Source organism: Polypterus senegalus, chromosome 5 (genome assembly GCF_016835505.1).
Source record: "Polypterus senegalus isolate Bchr_013 chromosome 5, ASM1683550v1, whole genome shotgun sequence".
In the NCBI taxonomy this organism is placed as follows: domain Eukaryota; kingdom Metazoa; phylum Chordata; class Cladistia; order Polypteriformes; family Polypteridae; genus Polypterus; species Polypterus senegalus.
In genome coordinates, this window is record NC_053158.1 from 57,650,722 (window position 1) to 57,663,811 (window position 13,090).

Below are 13,090 nucleotides of genomic sequence, written 5' to 3' on the forward strand. Positions count from 1 at the left end.
TGAATTTCTCCCATATCAAAGTATATATTAGTGTTTTATAAAATCATTCTACATTCAATGTAACTAAGTTATCAGGGTCACCATCAAGCAGTATGAATCGATATATAAAATTCACTAAGGGCACGCAAGACAGTAAGCGCGAGCAAGACAGAGAGCACACGCAAGACAGTGAGCCACGCCCGCCAACTCAGAGCCCCGCCCACCAACTCTAAGACCATGGGATACACACGACAGAGCCCCTCCCATCATCTCTAATCCTACTTCCGCGTCCACCGTCGCTCTCAATCAAACAGCAATAATTAGCAAACAAACAAAGATAACTGGCACTAAAATTCACAATTGGAATGCCAGTTTGAAAAGATAAGTTTTAAGGGTAGTTTTAAAATGTGTTATTGAATCGAGCTGATGTATATGAGAGAGAAGAGAATTCCCGAGTTGAGGAGCACTATGAGAGACGCTCGACTTCCCATAGCAGTGAGTTTGATGTGCAGTACAGAAAGTACAGCTACAGATGAGAATCTGAGTAAGCGAGAGGAATGGAAGTCTGTAGGAGATCAGTGAGGTTGTGGAGAGCTTTAAATGTTAAGAGCAGTATTTAGTATTGTATTCTGTAGTTAACAGGGAGCCAGTGAAGTTGAGAGAGAATAGGTGTAGTATGTTCAGTGGATTTAGAACAGCAGGTTATTATCCTGGCAGCAGAATTTTGAATAAATTGTAAGCGATGGATATGTTTTTGTGGGATGCCAGATAGAATAGCATTACATTAATCTATACGTGAGATGACTCGGGCATTAACCAATACTTTAGTACTGTGTTGCGTAAGAGCAGAGCTAAGTCTAGAAATGTTTCGGAGATGGAAGAAAGCAGCCCGAGAAATGTTACTTATATGGGAGGAATTATTTATTATTAATAATAATAATTATTATTATTAGTATTTAATAATTGCCATTATTAATGTATAAATGGATATAAATAATTGCATGTAAACGATTTGCCAAAATCTGTTGTATGCAAACGATACTTTTTAAAACGTTATTGTTTTTTCATCAGAAAACCCAGTTTCCACGTCTACCTGTATTAGTTTAAATGGCACTTTTACCACTCGCAATAGGGCGGATGCGCTGACTTAGCGTGTCAACTGACCAACACAGTGAACGTGGCGTCTATCTATATATGTCTATGTTTTCCGTAGCCTGCTACAGGAAGTTACTCTTTCGACCATTGGCATTGGTTTCGCTCCTTGCTATTTTCATTATACTACAACGGTGTTTTCCTAAGCCTTTGTTATACTGAATTCCTTTCTCCCCGTTTTCCGTTCCTATTCTTACACCACCATATGTTACGGCGGGCTTTGGCTGATAATATATAATTTAGTATATAGAGAGTACGGTGAAAAGATTTATTACAGTTTTTATATACTATAAATATTAACATTAAATGTCATTGTGTACAATGTAAATTAGATTCCATGAAACCATAAGGCACAGTAAGTGCTAGCACATGGATATATTTAATGAAAAAAATATTGGTGACTAGAGAACTTCATGGAAGACCACAAGGAGATAGGCTGAGAGCCCAGCTATGTACTGTATTGACAGGGGGAACACACATTTAAACAGAGTGCATTTGAATGGATGTCCCTCCTCTTTCATGAATGCACAATACCCATGAAAATACACAAATATATGATTCTAATTTTAAGCTAGGAATTATTTTTACAAATTATTTTAATGTCCTGGATCATTCCTTTAGATGTTTAATGATTACCCTTAATCTGTATCACTCACTCTGAAATAAACACCACCAAGAAGAACTAATTTAACTGTTACCTGATGTGGGAAAAAAAGTTCTCTATTTTCAAAGAAGTCATTCACAGAGACCAGGGGCCTCATGTATACACAGTTCGTACGCACAAAAATTTGGCTTATTCATGTTTCCATGCTCAAATCAAGATGTACTCTAGCATGCCATTTAAAGCGCATATTACAAAGTTGTCCAAATCATGTTTCTTCCATCTTAGAGATGCTGGGAAATTAAGGCGCTTTCTAAATAAACAGGATTCTGAGAAATTAATTCATGCATTTATTTCTAGTGGGATTGACAACTGCAATGCGGTGCTCACTGGATGTTCAAACTGTTCTTTATACAGCCTGTAGTTAATCCAAAATGCTGCTGCAGGAATTCTTACAAGAATAAGAAAATACGAACACCTAACTCCCGTTCTTTAAATCCGTACACTGGCTCCCGGTTAAGTTTAGGGCAGATTTCAAAATCCTCCTTTTAACATATAAAGCATTAAATGGCCAAGGTCCGGCTTACTTCTCTGAACTTATCATGGATTACAAACCAGAGTGCATATTAAGATCTCCAGATGCTGGTCTGCTTATGATTCCAAGGATTAATAAAAACAGTGGGAGGTCGAGCTTTTAGTTACAGGGTCCCTAAACTGTGGAATGGTCTGCCTGCTACTACTGTATAAGAGATGACCCCTTCGGTCTCAGCTTTTAAATCCCGGCTGAAGACTCACTACTTAAGTTTAGCATATCCTGACTAGAGCTGCTGATTAACTGTACAGACTGCATCTCTGTTGGTAGTCATTAGCACTAAAACATAAGTAACATGATAATTATACTTTGTTACTAACCCTCACCTATTCTGTTTCTCTTCTCAGTTCTCAAATGTTGTACTTGATGCCAAGGCCCACCTGCCAAGTTGTTTTGCCTGCCTAAGGTAAAGTCATTTCTGATGGAGGATCGCTGAAATCATGGGGTAGAGGGGTCCTTTCATCGGATTGGCTGACCCAACGCTGTTTCAGCTGTGGAAAGGCAAAATGGGGGAGGCAGCTTGAGGCAGGTCTCCAGGACTCTAAACAAATCCAAATCATATTATGTGATGTCATTTACTGTTAAATTCTGCTCCGTACTTGAAAAAAAATTATTTTTATACTGTATTGAGGATTTATTCTGTTTTGTGTACTGTATTGTATTGACCCCCTTCTTTTTGACACCCACTGCACGCCCAAACTACCCAGAAAGGGGTCTCTCTTTGAACTGCCTTTCCCAAGGTTTCTTCCATTTTTTCCCTACAAGGGTTTTTTTTGGGAGTTTTTCCTTGTCTTCTTACAGAGTCAAGGCTGGGGGGTTGTCAAGAGGAAGGGCCTGTTAAAGCCCATTGCGACACTTCTTGTGTGATTTTGGGCTATACAAAAATAAATTGTATTGTATTGTATTGTATTGTATAAAAACTAAACTTGGTGTAAAGCCACACATGTTTTCACAGCAGCCTCAGATCATGCATACACTTGGTTCTGCTTGGGTTTGTAAATGGGCGGCACCCAGCGTCAAAGCAGTGCTACTGTGTGGTTTCCCTTCCTTTTTCATATTCACATCCATGACGTGGGATTCACTAAATACACTGAAATTGATTGCATATTGTTTAAGGCACTTGGTTGTTATCGATCTGTACAAATATAATGTTGCATGGAATGGCCAAACTATTACAACTTCCATGGTTGCTTTAGCGTTGTTAGAAGACATTGCAAATGGAAGAATTAGAAGAAAGCACATATTTACAGGTATCAATGACTGTCTTTAAGTAGATTTAGATTTCCAAGAGCTGTCTCTTGGAGCTGTGTGCACTGTTAGAATACTAGGATGTATATTTGATATCATTTTTATGTTAAAATGCACTAAAGTATGTATATTACATTTTACAGATAAATTGTTAAATTAATTTAAATAATATATACTATTACTTCACATCCTGGGTGTTGGGGATTGGGTATTTGGTGATGCTAAACTGATGGCATTATCTTACGTGTATGCTCATATTCACCCTGCAATGAGTTGTCTCCCCATCCAGGAGTTGTTCCTGCCCCACGCTTGATGCTTGCTAGGACTACCGTAGCAGCGCTCCCGTGACCCACATGTTTAAAACATGCTTTATGGCATTTCATTGAGAAAATGATATCAAGTACACATCTTAGTATTTTAAAATGTTCAGAGAACTGTAATATCATTAATGTAATGTATTCTACGTGGAGATCACTACCTGCACGCTCCTGTTGGTGTAAATGAAAGTCCATTTAAGCAGCATGTAGCAATTAACAGACATTTAGACTATGTCCATTTAAGAAGCATGTAGCATTAACATTTAGAATATGAAGCATTTAACATTCTTCCTTAGTTATGATGAGTTTTGAGAAACTCTAGTAGCTTATTGATTGTAAGGTGGAGTTTACAATGTTCTACTTTATGAAAGAATAATTGTTGAGATGACATTTTGAATTTAATCTCAAAACAGACCTTTTTATTCACTATGTCTCTATGTTTTTATCTTCTCAGTGCCACTAATACACTTCCGTATGACACTCTGATGGTGGGCTGCGATCTGACTACTACTTTTTTTTATTTCAGGCACTGTTCAGACTTTTTGAACTTGAACTTTTGAGAGCCTTCACCACACTGTGCCACTCCATCAGTTTCCTTTTGTTGCTTTGACCACTGCTTAAGCCATCAAATAGTACGTTTTTTCTTGTCTTCACCGAGCAAGACCACTATTTTGCATTCACTCAAATTCTACTTTTTTAATGTTCTTTTGACATTGTCTTTTAACAAAACACTGAACGGAAGTGGCTATTTATGTTCATTTGCATATGCAAATAGGTGAAATTCTGGGAGGGGTCGGGGGCTGTGTGCATGTGCATGTGTGTTAATATTTATGGTGATTGGGGTTTATAAATGGAAAGTGCATAGAACTTTGCTTACGCACAGGTTTATGCGTCTGAATTTTTGTGCGTATGCATATTTGTAATCTTGTCCGTATGCCATGTTTTATTTTGAGTTATACATGAGGCCCCAAATAAGTTTGCAGAACAATTTTTTATTTGCATATAGATATTCACAAATGTCTCAGTTCATGGAGTGAGGAATTAAAAATAAGATTAATTTGCTTTTATGCTACCTTTACCTCATCTAATACATCATGTCATCTGACTCTTAATATGTATATCTATATATATGTTACTCAGAATTTGTTTGTCCACCAAGCACCAAACTATGTCTAGCAGGTTGCCAACATATTTCAGATATTCAATACCATGAAATACATCATGTCACTGAAGAATTATTTTCTGCATCCACAACTAGACTTTTTTCTTAGTAATCTTGGTGCAGTCAGTAATGAACGTGATGAAAGATTTCACCAGGAAATTGCAATAATGAAAAAGTAGAATTCATTGATGCTGGCTGACTATTGCTGAAACGAGAAGCGTCAGATGCTGAATACAGAAAACACACTACATTCAATAAAAGTTAATTTCATGTTTCTTCAAATGTGATACAATCAATCTGAAATGTTTGTGTTCATAATTGGTAAAAATATTTAAGAAAGCAAACATTTGAAAAAAGGACCTTGTCTACTATTAGTATCCAGGTTCTGTCAGGGTTTTGCCAGCACCTGGAGTTTTTCTTTATTTTCTTATAACTTGTTTTATAATTTAATTTTCATAACTATTTTCTTCTTTCTCATTAATTTTTTTCATTGAGTTTGCTAAACGTTTTATTTTAGTTTACTGTTCTTTCTTCCCATTGATATGGAAGCCGGATGGACAGTGTCCTCTAATTATGGAGGCTCACAGTCATCAAGGCTATTGCTCAGGACTGGCATATTTGCCATGTAAGTAAATCCTTTGAGCCATTACCTCACTTTTTGACCATTTGCCTATTTTCATCCAGCGTCGTTGGGATTTTGCTTAAATTTACTCTTATCCAACAGTTATTTATTTAATTGGTTATGTTCCTTTTTTCTTCTTTAATTTTGTGATGTTTATTGATTCTTACCTTTGTCTTAGTTCTTTAATATTTAGACTTTTTTGTTGCTTATTTTTTGTATGGATCTTTCCTATTCGTGCTTTCAGGTGTTTCTGTAAGTTGATTTTCATTTTATATATTTATCACATCTACTTAATTGTGAATCACATGGGTATTTACGATCTCTGGCTTTCTTCAACCAGCAGATCATAACAGGTTCATACAAGTTGGTTGATTGCCTGCCAAATATTTTCAGTTTTCCCGGTCAGGGGCATCCTTAGGGGAGACCCATTCCCCTCATGTCTCTTACCACAAATTCTATCACTGGTATGCTCATCCCATTTCTTGGCCTCATCACCTCCATTTCCTATTAACCAAGTCATTCTACACAATTGTTTGACATGCCCAATTATCATAGCTTTGTCCTGATTACCTCCTGCTTACCATGTCTTCTCTAATCCTTGCTGTTAAATCCATACTTTTTGTCAGTGGCACATCTCACATTAAATCTACAATTTCCATGCTGTTCCTTTCTAACTGTGCTTAATAATCTGCTTTAATTTGTTACGCTTTAGTTGCACATTCCATACAACTCTTCACACAATTTCTCCATATCAATCTCTTTACACTTGTCAGATACTATCAGCTCTTCATCACACCTAACACAAAAATGATGTAGCCATCTACAGACAAATGTACATATTTTATAAATCAAGAGTCCCTGACCCTTTTGATTTCAGCAGCAATCACTTTCTAGTAATTCACATTAATACCAACATCCAGTATTAGTATCTTAAATTTCAGTTTTACTTTGATGTTTATTATTAAGACAAGATAACTTAAATATGCAAACTTTTAATTCTGTATCCTTAATTAGTTCTCAGGCCACCACCTCCATTGTTATTGTGATTAGCAAATTATTAGAAAAACTTTTATCATCAAATTCAGACTTTTCATTATTTGATCTTTCACCAAAACCATGATTTCAAATACATCAAAGCCGCTACTAATTTAAAGGAATATTTTATTCAGTTTGAGTTTTACTGTGGCCTTTGGTGCACAATCTGGGCATTCTAAACTAATACCATTAATGTTTTGAGAAATCTATGTACTGTACTGTACTGTACTGAGAATTTCCAGAGTAGTGAATATTTGCTGGCTTTTTATGCCTGTCTTGGTCGTTACCTTTATTTTATCTTTTTTGCATCAGGTTCTACATATGACAATTAGAAAAGCTGGAATGAAAGGTTACACGGTCACAAGAGTTACCATGCACTTATCCCATAGTGGGAAGGAAATACAACACACCAGTGAAAAGCAGAATAGTGGTGATCAAAGGTGAGTAATTCAGTCCAATTCAACTTATTCTTGTTACACACGCTTCCATTTGTCAGCCCAATGTCTAGATGGAAAATACAAGATGTCTAAACAAGTCATTGTATATGAAAAGCGTAACCTCCATTGCAGACCAAGTAACACCTTGGATAAAACAAAAAATGGAAAATTATGCAATTGCAAAACCGAAGGATTGCTACATTTAACAAGCAATATAAGAGTGGAAAATGAAACACCTCCACCCTTAATTAGAGATAAAGGTTTTTTTCATACACACTGGCTTTATTTATTCCTTGCCTTTTAAGGCCTACATCTTGAGGTGCAATGATTTATATATTTAATATGTTTAGAAAGTAAGGGGAAGCTAAACCACTTATAACTTTTTTTAATGTGAGAAGCCAGTGAAGTGATTTAGGGAATAGAGTTATATGGCTGTACTATTTAGTTCTAGTTGTAATACTTGACTGCGGTGGGCTGGCGCCCTGCCCGGGGCTTGTTTCCTGCCTTGCACCCTGTGTTGGCTGGGATTGGCTCCAGCAGACCCCCATGACCCTGTAGTTAGGATATAATGGGTTGGATAATGGATGGATGTAATACTTGATGCAGTGATTTAAATCAGCTCTAGAACACTAAATGTTATGCTGTGTGTTCTTTATTGTTTTTGGTTTTTCTCCATGTTATTTTTTTAGATTTCTTTCTATTTTTTTCTTTTTTATTTTATGGGACTCTGAATCAGTTTCTGTTGTTAGTTTTATTTGATTCACTCTTTTCAGTGGTCCAAAAACATTTTTCATCTTCCCTTGATGACATTTTGGTTTTCCAAAATTATGTGTGAGTTTGTTTAAACTGTTGCTAGGATAGTTTCTTCATATTTTATAATAACCTCCAAAAGATATGGTGCTTTACCCTAGGATACCAACCATCTTTCATAGTTTTGTAAGCAATTAAAAAAAAATCTCAGAAATAGTCATATCTTTTTGTAGGTTCAAGTTGATGGTCTTTTTCTTATCAATTGTATCAAAGCAAAAGAAAACAGTTTGTAGTCAGAAAATCAAAGCATAATAAAGGTTATCCCAGTAAAGGTCATTTTCATATCACTTCGACTTAAGAAGGCATTAAGCAGTGATCCAACCTACTGGTTATTATTTGCGTCTCCACATGCAAGCAGAAGATGTGTCAGCTTCCCAGATAAACTCCTCACCTGTTCAGTCACTGCATGCAATGAAGGATTTTGGAGTTGTCTCCTCTGCCAGACATATCAGTTGATGAAGCTTTTGGTCTGCTGTCAAATACACTTGCGGCTGCGGTAGGGCAAGCAGCGTTGCAAATATTAGATGCTATTAGTTACTCCTTCAGTCAGCAATCATTCTTTATTTTATAAAGTACCTTTCACACAAAGAATAATCACAGAGCACTTTACATAATTTATGAAATGAGATACACTAATATACATATAATAATCCTGCAGTGATATTGATGGCTTCTTTTAACAAAGTAAATGAAAACTACAGAGAGAGTCATTTGCCCATAATGCAGGAGACCTGGATGCATTAACTAACTTAGCATACGCATTTGCAAGTGTGACATTTATAACAAATGATTAAAGATGTTTATATTATTTTGTTGGACATTTTAAATAATGATAGCAATGCTGTAAATCGGTAACGGCTGGAGAATTATACACTAAGGTTGTTGAACTGCTCTCTATCTTCCTATACTCTAATTATCTGTTGAGAGAGATTCACAGTTTATATTACAGTCATATGCTACAGTAGGTTCACCTAAGAGTAGTGGTGAGTGAAGCTGCTACAGAAACGTACATCACTGCTCCTGATGCCCCAGATTTCCATAACTCTCTATCAAAGTTTTATCTTACCACATTCCTCTCAACAGAGTGCTCAACCAGTACCATTGAAGGTGCTTAAAAATCTAGCGCTAAGCCCTCATTAGGTTCAACAGAACAGAACAGATCAGAACTTTATATAAGGCAGTGAGATGTGTTCATCTCATTGCCTTACCTAAAACCAAATTTAACAGAGAAAACCAGTAACAAGAGTCATTAATTACTTGCTAGGCTGTTTTCAAGGCAGTGACTGGTTAATGTTTAAAGAGGCATGTGCAAATATTGATAAATTGACTGACACTATGAGCATTTATATATTTCTCTGTGAATAGGTGGCAATCTTGAATCAAACAGTGTAACAGGTGATACGGCAGTCCTTCTCCTCCTTGACCTGTCCGCTGCCTTTGACACCATTGACCATGAAATATTGCTGATGCGGCTTGAACATCTTTTTGGGCTTAAAGGGTCTGCTCTTAACTGGTTCAGGTCATATTTAACTGGTAGACACTTTTCAGTGACTTTTAATTCCTCTGTTTCATCTCCTGCTCCTCTTAAATATGGTGTTCCTCAGGGATCCATTTTGGGTCCTATTTTATTCTCTATATACCTTCACCCTATTGGAGCGATTTTTTGGAAATTTAACATTTCTTTTCAATGCTATGCTGATGATACTCAGGTTTATATTCCTTTCTGCAACTCTGCAACAAATCAACTCCACAACTGTCTGTCTGAACTAAGATCCTGGATGGCTAATAATTTTCTTGATCTAAATCAAAATAAAACGGAGGTGCTTATAGTGGGGCCATCAGCTAAAGCCCAAATTGATCTTGGTTTTCTCGGCTCTTTCTCTGTCTTTTCCAAACCTCAAGTCCGCAATCTTGGTGTTACCTTTGATAGTAACCTCTCTTTTGAGAAACAAGTACATTCTACAGTCAAGAGTTGATTTTCTAACTTCGACTATCAGGTAAGATCAACCCTTTTTTATCTTATAGGGATCTTGAGAAAGCTACTCATGCGTTTTTATTTTTTCTCGCCTCGATTACTGCAACTCGCTGTATTCTAGGATTAACAAATCCTTGATACAAAGGTTACAGCTGGTCCAAAATGCTGCTGCTTGCTTTCTGGTTGGGGCAAGAAAGTATGACTCTGTTTCTCCAATATTAGCTTCTTTACACTGGCTGCCTGTCAGTTTTTGAATTGATTTTAAAATCTTGCTGATAGTTTTTAAATCTTTACATGGGCTTGCTCCTGCCTATTTATCTGAATTGTGTGTTTTACAGCAGCCATCTAGAGTGCTTAGATCTTCTGGTCAGTTGTCTCTTGTTGTCCCTCGTACCAAATGTAAAACTAAGGGGGACAGAGCTTTTACAGCTGCTGCGCCTCGCCTGTGGAACTCTTTACCTCATCACATAAAGGAGTCGTCTTCAATTGAACTGTTCAAAATAAGATTAAAGACTCATTTCTATTCACCTGAATTCCGTGACCTTCAGTAATACTGATGGTTTCCTCTTTGTGATTATATAACATTATTTCTATTTATTATGTATCTTATTTTATGTTCATATATTTTATTTCTATTTATGTTTTTTATGTTAATTGTTTTGTTTTTCTTTTATTCTATTATTGTAAAGTCCTTTGGTCACAGCATTACTATGTTGTTTTAAATGTACTATAGTATAGTATAGTAAATTGACATTGACATTATATCCTGACAATAAGATGTGGGTTAAAAAAGATTTAACAAGAGAAGGATAAAGTATTTCAGCAGGGAACTATAACTGAACTGAGAAAATTGCAGAAGGAGTTGAAACTTGGAATTAGGCATGCAAAGCTAAATTATAAGAATTGCACACTGACAATCTGGGTTAGTTGTGGAATTATATGAAAATGATGGCTGGAAATTGGAGTAAAAGCAATAATCAAGTGCAATTGGCAGAGGTTAAAACTGATTATCAAGTGGCTCAAACATTCAATGAATTCTAAGGTTTGGGATATGATTTTACTTCAGAGACTATTAAGCAAATGGCTAAACTCAGAACTGGAAGCTAGAAGTTAGTCTTTCTTTAGTTAGTGTTATGCTGAAAGTGTCCACTGTCAAAACCTGAGACAAAAAAAGTTCTAGACTGAAGAGAATAAGTGGACACCTGCTTCAGATCTCCCCAAAATTCCAAGACATATTTCAGATGACTTTGAATTTACAACTGGTCCCAAAACTCCAGAAACAGGCCAATCTTATTCTTTTCACTAAGCCCACAACACCAAAAGCCCCCAACAAACTGAAACTGGTTTCCTTAATTTGTTAGGAAAACTCAGGCCTAGCTGGACCCTCAGCAAATTGAATACAGGGAGGGAGGGAGGATGAAAGATGAAATGGCTACATGTCTGCTGCGGGAGCACTTGCAGAGTTACGAAACAATTTTTTTTTTTTTCACCATACCATGCAATTTTTCATTTTAGTTGAGAAGTTAATTATTATTTTCTGTTTGGACTCTACCTTGGTTGGCTAAATCCTAGATTTTTTAATTAACAGAGCACAAAGAGTGCATGCTTATCTGATGAGCTTACATCATCCACTGGGCCACCTCAAGGCTGCTGTCTGTGTTCTCTTCTGTACAAATAACTGTCAGAGTCCATACTTGCACAAGTAGGTCATGAAATCTGCAGATGACTCTATGATTTTTAGCCTTTTGGTGACAAAGAATACAGTCGTGGAACTTTTGTTTCATTAAGTTGTGCAGTCATTCCCTTTTACAGCTAAATCTTAAGCCAATAATATGCCTTGTCACAAATGCTTATCAGAGGGGTCACCTTCAAGGCTTGTCATAGGAAAGAACTACAACTCCACCAGGACACCAGGGTGCACGGTTGCACACCACCTTGTCTGCTCTCCAGGAGCTGCCCATTGGGGGCAACTAACCCCACCCCTTCCAGTCCAGGATCTATAAAAACTGTGCTCCTTTACAGTGATGGCTAATTTGGAAGATGATCCACCTAGGGGAAGGAAGTCCAATGATAAGTGTGAGGACTTTAAATACTAGACGTTATAATAGCTGACAGCTATGATGATTGTTTTTATATTTGGCACCATTGTGTGCTTGTTATTTTGCTACATGCATCAACAAAGTAAGCAGAGTGGCCTGGTTGGCACCCCAACATTTTTCTGAGGTCCTGTGGTTACTAATGGTCGACTACAGCATGTAAATTTGTAAGGCTTTTCTATCCACAATAATAGCAGAGTAGACTCTGAAGATGGTAGAGCACATTAAATATTTAGGGACAATCATTAATAAGCCTATGTATATGTGCATTAAAGTGTACTTATATATATATATATATATATATATATATATATATATATATATATATATATATATATATATATATATATATATCTTGAAAGAGTTGGGCTCTGAACTAGTATCCCTGATAATTGAGGGTTATAATATTTTGAAATAGAAATAGTTCAGACTGTTGTTATCCATGTTTAGGCTCTGTTAGCCTGGAAGAGTCACTTCCAACTTCTGTCTCCTACAGTCACAGGTTCATCTTTGAACACTGAATTCCAGTCTGTCTTTCTTATCTAGCTGACAGTGCCGAAGGGGTGGGACTTCTGATGCTGAAGAGGAAATTATGTCAGAGCTCCTCCAGGTTTATTTCTCTAAGCCAAGGGCAGATGGGAAAAGGCTGTGAACAACTGTGCCATTCTGGTCTCTCCCCGATTCCTAACTTAGAGGATACACCCTTGGCATGTGTGCCTAATTATAAATAACATAAACGATACTAATATTAAAAAACAAAAGGAAATGCTAAAGTAATGCATGCAAGAATTCACTGATTGCTAGCAATCAAGGTTTGGTTGCTCATGGGGGCAGTCCGGCTCCAGCAGTCACAGTCCGTGTAATAAAATTAGAGCAAGGTGACCAAAAGTGTCATCATCAGTTTTCAGAGGGCTCTTGCTCCACTAGGGCTGGAAGAGTAAGAGTGATAAGTAGCTGTGCCTCACCCGTACTTGTCCCTCAGTTTATTTACCTCATGAGCTAAGTTTTCCACATTCTCCCATATAAACATATATACTAGATATGTCTATGATTTCCAATAAATG